This window comes from Rhinopithecus bieti, unplaced genomic scaffold, assembly GCF_001698545.2.
Source record: "Rhinopithecus bieti isolate Rb0 unplaced genomic scaffold, ASM169854v2 scaffold_56979, whole genome shotgun sequence".
NCBI lineage: Eukaryota > Metazoa > Chordata > Mammalia > Primates > Cercopithecidae > Rhinopithecus > Rhinopithecus bieti.
In genome coordinates, this window is record NW_016822352.1 from 423398 (window position 1) to 430631 (window position 7234).

The 7234-nt window shown below is 43.8% G+C and overlaps 1 protein-coding gene and 1 long non-coding RNA gene across 2 annotated transcripts in view; one reads left to right on the forward strand and one right to left on the reverse strand.

Annotated features, from left to right (window-relative positions):
* The window catches only part of LOC108521203 (uncharacterized), a 33936-nt gene that overhangs the window by 17946 nt on the left and 8756 nt on the right, over nt 1–7234 (forward strand).
* LOC108521209 (uncharacterized) overlaps nt 1–7234 on the reverse strand; it is a 21804-nt gene that overhangs the window by 12543 nt on the left and 2027 nt on the right. The window lies entirely within an intron of this gene.

Sequence of the window (7234 nt, forward strand, 5' to 3'; positions counted from 1 at the left end):
CGCCCCCGCACGCCGCCCCCCCACGCCGCCCCCGCACGCCGCCCCCTCCCTCGCTTCAGACCCAACATGGCGGCGGTGCCCGCACCGCGCAGCTTCCCCAGCCTCCTGCCCTCAAGCCCCTTTGCCCTTTTCTTTCTTCCTCTCACTGCAACCTCTGCTTCCCGGATTCAAGTGATTCTCCTGCCTCCACCTCCAGAGTAGCTGGGATTACAGGCGTGTGCCAGGATGCCCAGCTAATTTGGTGGTGGTGTTTCTGAGGAGAGAGAAGGTTTCACCATGTTGGCCAGGCCGGTCTCAAGTGATCCACCCTCCTCGGCCTCCCCAAAGTGCTGAGATTACAGGCCTGCGCCACCGCGCCCGGCCAACTGTACCCTGTTCTTTTTATTTCATTTATCGCAGTAGAACAGCCGGTAGGAAGAATTACGGGCAGCGTAGATCACTCACTGGGCACTGATGGAGGCTCCGCAGTGGACACAACCATGATGGGTGTCGTGGGTTGCCTTGTAACCCCGAAAGGACGTGTTGGCGCCTTAACCCCCTTACCTGTGAGTGTGAACTCATGCAGAAACAGGGTCTTTAGAGATGTGATTAGGTAAATTAAAGATGCAGTCATGTTGGATGAGGACAGGATCTGAATCCAGTATCACTCATGTCCTAGTAAGACAAGGACGAGACAAGACGCGCAGGGAAGACTGCCATGTGGAGACGGATTTATATTTACCATCAAAGCTGAATCATTAGGGGTCCTTACACATTGAAATATGTTTCTGTTCTCTTCTCATATTAGAACTCCTAGAATAGTAAATAGAAATAAATATATTGGCCGGGCACATTGGCCCATGCCTGAAATCCCAGCAGTTTGGGAGGCTGAGGCGGAGGAATCACTTGAGGCCAGGAGTTCGAGATTGGCATGGTCAACGTGGCAAAACCTCGTCTGTACTACAAATACAAAAATTAGCCAGGCATGGTGGCAGGCGCCTGTAATCCTAGCTACCCAGAAGGCTGAGGCGGGAGATTCGCTTGAAACCAGGAGGCGAAGGTTGCAGTGAGCCGAAATCACGCCACTGCACTCCAGCTTGGGCAACATAGGAGTGCAGATATCTATCTCTTTGATAGACTGATTTTCTTTCTTTTTAGTGTATGCCCAGCAGTGGGATTACTGGATCATAAGGTACTCGCCCAAGCTGGAGTGCACTGGCCAGATCTCAGCGCACTGCAAGCTCCGCCTCCCGGGTTCACGCCATTCTCCTGCCTCAGCCTCCTGAGTAGCTGGGACTACAGGCGCCCGCCACCTCGCCCGGCTAGTTTTTTGTATTTTTTAGTAGAGACGGGGTTTCACGGTGTTAGCCAGGATGGTCTCGATCTCCTGACCTTGTGATCCGCCCGCCTGGGCCTCCCAAAGTGCTGGGATTACAGGCTTGAGCCACCGCGTCCAGCCTAGCTTTAGTTTTTTAAGGAACCTCCAAACTGTTCTCCATAGTGATTGTATTAATCTAGGTTCCCACCAATAGCATACAAGGGTTCCCTGTTCTCCACATTCTCGCTAGTATTTGTTATTGCCTGTCTTTTGGATATAAGCCATTTTACTTCTTGGGTTAAGTCAATTCCTAGGTATTTAATTTTATGTCTGGATATTGTAAATGGGATGAGTTTTTTTTCTTTTTCAGGTTGTTGACTGTTGACATATAGAAATACTTCTGATTTCTTTTTTTCTTTTTTTTTTTGATGGAGTCTTGCTCTGTTGCCCAGGCTGGAGTGCAGTGGCATGATCTTGGCTCACTGCAACCTCTGCCCCCCGGGTTCCAGCAATTCTCCTGCCTCAGCCTCCCAAGTAGCTGGGATTACAGGTGCCCACCACTGTGCCCGGCTACTTTTTATATTTTTAGTAGATTTTTAGTAGAGACGGGGTTTTACCATCTTGACGAGGCTGGTCTTGAACTCCTGACCTCATGATCCACCTGCCTCAGCCTCCCAAAGTGCTGGGATTACAGGCGTGACCACTGTTCCTGGCTAGAAATGCTTCTGATTTCTAAATGTTGATTTTGTATTTTGCAACCTGACTGAATTTGTTTATCAGTTCTAATAGTTTTCTTGTGAGGTCTTTAGATATTTCCAAAGATAAGATCGTATCATCTGCGAACAAGGATAATTTGATTTCTTCTTTCCCAATTTGGATGCCCCTTATGTCTTTCTCTTGTCTGATTGCTCTAGCTAGGACTTCCAGTGCTATGTTGAGTAACAGTGGTGACAGTGGGCATCTTTGTCACGTTCCAGATCTAAGAAGAAAGGCTTTCAGTTTTTCCCCATTCTGCATAGTACTAGCTGTGGGTCTGTCATATATGGCTTTTATTATGTTGAGGTATATTTCAACTATCCCCAGTTTTTTAAGGGTTTTTATCATAAGAGATGTTGAAATTTACTAAGTGCTTTTTCAGCATCAATTGAAAGGATCATATGGTTTTTACCTTTCATTCTGTTGTTATGATGTATCACATTAATTGATTTGCGTATGTTGAACGATCCTTGCACCCCAGGAATTAAATCCCACCTGATCATGTTGAATGATATTTCTCATATATTGTTGAATTTGGTTTGCTAGTATTTTGTTGAGGATTTTTGCATCAATATTCATCAGAGATCTTGCCTGTAGTTTTGTTGTTTTGATGTGCCTTTGTGTACTTTTAGTATTAGGGTGATATGGCCTTGTAGAATGAGTTTGGAAGTATTCCCTCCCCTATTACTCAGAATAGTTTGAGTAGCATTGATTTTATTTATTCTATAAATGTTTTGTAGAATTCAGCAGTGAAGCCATCAGGTCCCAGGCTTTTCTTTCCTAGGAGACTTTTCATTACAGCTTCCATCTCGTTACTTCTTATTGGTCTCTTCAGATTTCTTCCCGGTTCAATCATGGTAGGTTATGTGTGTCTAGGAATTTGTTCATTTCCTCTAGATTTTCCATGTTATTATTACTTTCTCAAATATTTGGTAGAAATCAACAGTGTACCCATTCAGGCCAGATTTCCCTATGGAAAGATTTCTGAGTGTAGATTGAATTTCTTTCTTTCTTTTTTTTTTTTTTTTTTTTTGACGGAGTCTCCCTCTGTCACCTAGGCTAGAATTCAGTGGTGTGATCTCAGCTCACTGCAACCTCCGCATCTCGGGTTCAAATGGTTCTCTTGCCTCACCCTCTTGAGTAGCTGAGATTACAGGCATGTGCCACCTCGCCTGACTAATTTTTGTATTTTTAGTAGAGGCGGGATTTCACCATGTTAGCCAGATGGGTCTTGAATTCCTGACCTCAGGTGATCTGCCCACCTCAGCCTCCCAAAGTGCTGGAATTAAAGGCGTGAGCCACTGCACCCAGCCAGTTGAATTTCTTCAGTAAAAATAGGAAATGTTACACTATATATTTGTTCTTGAGTAAATTTTGGTAGTTTGTTTACTTCAAGATATTTTCTATTAAATGTTAGTTGTAAAACATCTTAGCATAGATTTCTAGTTTTGCTTCACGAGTCCTTTTATGTCTGTAGGACCGGTAGCAGTGCTTCTTTCCATCTTGATTTGGTAATTGTTGTGCTCTCTCGCTGTCTCACTGTCTTACTTTACATCATACAAATGTTCATGTTATAATTTCACTGACATTTTCTCGTTAATTCTCTGTCAATTTAATGTTGTGTGATTCTATAACCCATGAATATTTGTTTTTGTTTTTGCAGTGGAGTCTTTCTCACCCAGACTGGAGTGCAGTGGCACAATCTCGGCTCACTGCAACTTCCACTTCCCAGGTTCAAGTGAATCTCCTGTCTCAGCCTCGTGAGTCATTGAAAATACAGCTGCATGCCACCACACCCAGCTAATTTTTGCATTTTCAGTAGAGACAGGGTTTCACCATGTTGGCCAGGCTGGTCTCAAAGTCCTGACCTCAAATGATCCACGTGCCTCAGCCTCCCAAAGTGCTGGGATTACAGGCATGAGCCACCACACCTGGCCTATAACCCATGAATATTTAGAATGTTATTTGTTCCCAAAGTATTGTTTTTTTCTCTAAATGTCTTCTTATTGTTGGCTGCTAATTTAATTGAACTTCTAATCAAGAAACGTTACCTGTAGTAACAATTTGGATGCTTACTTTGTTGTCTAAATATGATAGATATGGCCGGGCACAGTGGCTCACGCCTGTAATCCCACCACTTTGGGAAGCTAAGGTGGGCGGATCACAAAGTCGGGAGATTGAGACCATCCGGCCAACTTGGTGAAACCCCGTCTCTACTAAAAATACAAAAAAAATAGCTGGGTGTGGTGGGGCGCGCCTGTAATCCTAGCTACTTGGGAGGCTGAGGCAGGAGAATCGCTTGAACCCAGAAGGCAGAGATTGCAGTAACCCGAGATCGCGCCAGTGCGCTCCAGCCTGGCAACAGAGCAAGACTTCGTTTCCAAAAAAAAAAAGATAGATATTTCTGATCAATATGTTTTCATAAGTAAGTATTCCTCGCCTTGCACAGTGGCTCACACCAGTAATCCCAACACTTTGGAAGGCCAAGGTAGCCAGATCCCGTGAGACCAGGAGTTTGAGACCAGCCTGGGCAACATAGCGAAACCTCGTCTCTACAAAAAATACATATTAAAAAAATTTTGCCGGGCAAGGTGGCATGATCCTGTAGTCCCAGCTACTCAGGAGATGGTTGTGGGAGAATCACCTAGGCCTGGGGAGGTCAAGGCTGCAGTGAGCTGGGATAGTGCCATTGTACTTCAGATGGAGCAACAGAGAGAGACCTTGTTTCAAAAAGAAATATATGAAGAAATACACATTCCCACTTTGTTGCTATATGCATATTCCAGAAATGTTTCTATACAAATTTATAATATATATAAACAATTGAAACATCATACATGGGCATCAGATTGAATATTTGTGCCATTCAGCTCTCACATATATTTTGTTCACTTAATCTATCAAAGTCTGATCAATATTTCTTCAAATCCTCCATTGTGTCTCAATTGATGCTTTGTAAATTGTAAATTTTAAGGACATGTGGTTGGTTGAGTGAAAGTGTGTAACTTTCTCTTCTTCACAGACTGTTGATTTAAAAGTATGAAATATCAACTGTTTTTCTTTTCAAAGGCTGTTTGTGTTAGTATTGGTTTGCTGTTACTGCCATAACAAATTACTACATATTGAACAGCTTCAGCAACACAAACTCGTTATCTCACAGTTCTGAATATCAGAATTCTGAAGAGGTCTTTTAGGACAAAATCGAGGCCATAACGTGGCTGCATTCCTTTCTGGAGGCTCCAGAGACGCAAATCCATTTCCTTGCGCTTTCAGATTCTTAGTAGAAAGGTATATACTTGTATATACACAGATTACAGATAGATCTATGCTTATTAGCTTTTCATAGGTACTGTTGACTTCTTTTATTCACAGTAGCATCTCATCTTCTCCATCTGGGATTCGTTATTCCACTCCCTGATTTACATCATTAGTATTGCTTGCAGAAAGAGCCCAGATGCAAACATATCTGCAGCCTTGCAGCTCCAGCGATGCCTGGCTCTGTCTCTCTCTCTCTCCCTCTCTCTCTGTCTCCCTCTCCCTCTGTCTGTCTGTCTCAGTATCTCTCTCTCTTTCTCTATCTCTCCATCTCTCTCTGTCTCAATCTCTCTCTCTCTTTGTTATTATTGTGGTACTTGATAAAAGGACACTGAAAACGCCCTCCTTATTCCTCATAAGACCACCACCTGACGACTCATAAATGTCCCGAGTCTCCTTGTGTTTTAGGATTTATCTACAGCTGACTCTGAAACTTAGTCCTTTAATAATAACGAGGCCAGGTTGCAGTGAGCCAAGATCGCGCCATTGCACTCCAGCCTGGACAACAAGAGCGAAATTCCATCTCAAAAACTAATAATAATAATAATAAATAATACTTATAATAGTAATAACTAGGCCCAGCACAGAACTCTCTCCGCACAATTGAGCCCTTGTGGTTGTTTCTCCTGTATCTTCTGGGGCTGCTGTTTGCTTTTTTGAACTCCAGTCCCGATGAGCTTGTCATTCATTCAAGGGTCATTTACATTTTCTCTGGTAGTTTTAGGATTATTTTAAATTGATGCCTCATGTGTTTCACTTTACTATGATCGAGAGATTAAATTTACTTATAAACTGATGTTTTCTCTTCAGTTCTATAAAAATTTCAACCATTAGCTCTTCATTCATTTTGTGAACATCCTTCTTCCTTCTTTCTGAAACCGTGACAGACACATTCTTTCTTCTCATTCCACTTCCTGTATATATTAATATTTTCTATTGTTTAATTTCTGTTCTTTCCATGACACACTATGGAAAATTTAATGAACATTTTATCCTAATGTATATATTTACTATTTCAGCTGTCTTGTCCTAGATTAAATTATGTTTTTGATTTTGTTATGTTTGCATAGTAGGTATATAGGGCTAGTAAATTACTTTGTTTTTTTTTTTGAGACACAGTTTCGCTTTTTTTTTTTTTTTGAGACGGAGTCTCGCTCTGTCGCCCAGGCTGGAATGCAGTGGTGCAATCTCGGCTCACTGCAAGCTCCGCCTCCCAGGTTCACACCATTCTCCTGCCTCAGCCTCCGGAGTAGCTGGTACTACAGGCACCTGACACGACGCCCGGCTAATTTTTGTATTTTTAGTAGAGACGGGGTTTCACCGTGTTAGCCAGGATGGTCTCTATCTCCTGACCTCGTGATCCACCTGCCTCAACCTCCCAAAGTGCTGTGATTACAGGTGTGAGCACCGTGCCTGGCCGACAGTTTCACTCTTGTCCCAGCTGAAGTGCTTTGGCATGATCTCAGCACACTGCAGCCTCCACCTCCCAGGTTCAAGAGATTCTCCTGCCTCAGCCTCCCGAATAGCTGGGATTACAGGCACTCACCACCATGCCTAGATAATTTTTTGTATTTTATTAGAGATGGGGTCTCACTGGCCGGGCACGGTGGCTCAAGCCTGTAATCCCAGCACTTTGGGAGGCTGAGACGGGCGTATCACGAGGTCAGGAGATCGAGACCATCATGGCTAACACGGTGAAACCACGTCTCCACTAAAAAATACAAAAAAATAGCCAGGTGAGGTGGCAGGTGCCTGTAGTCCCAGCTACTCGGGAGGCTGAGGCAGGAGAATGGTGTAAACCCGGGAGGCAGAGCTGGAGCTTGCAGTGAGCTGAGATCCCACCACTGCACTCCAGCCTGGGCGGCA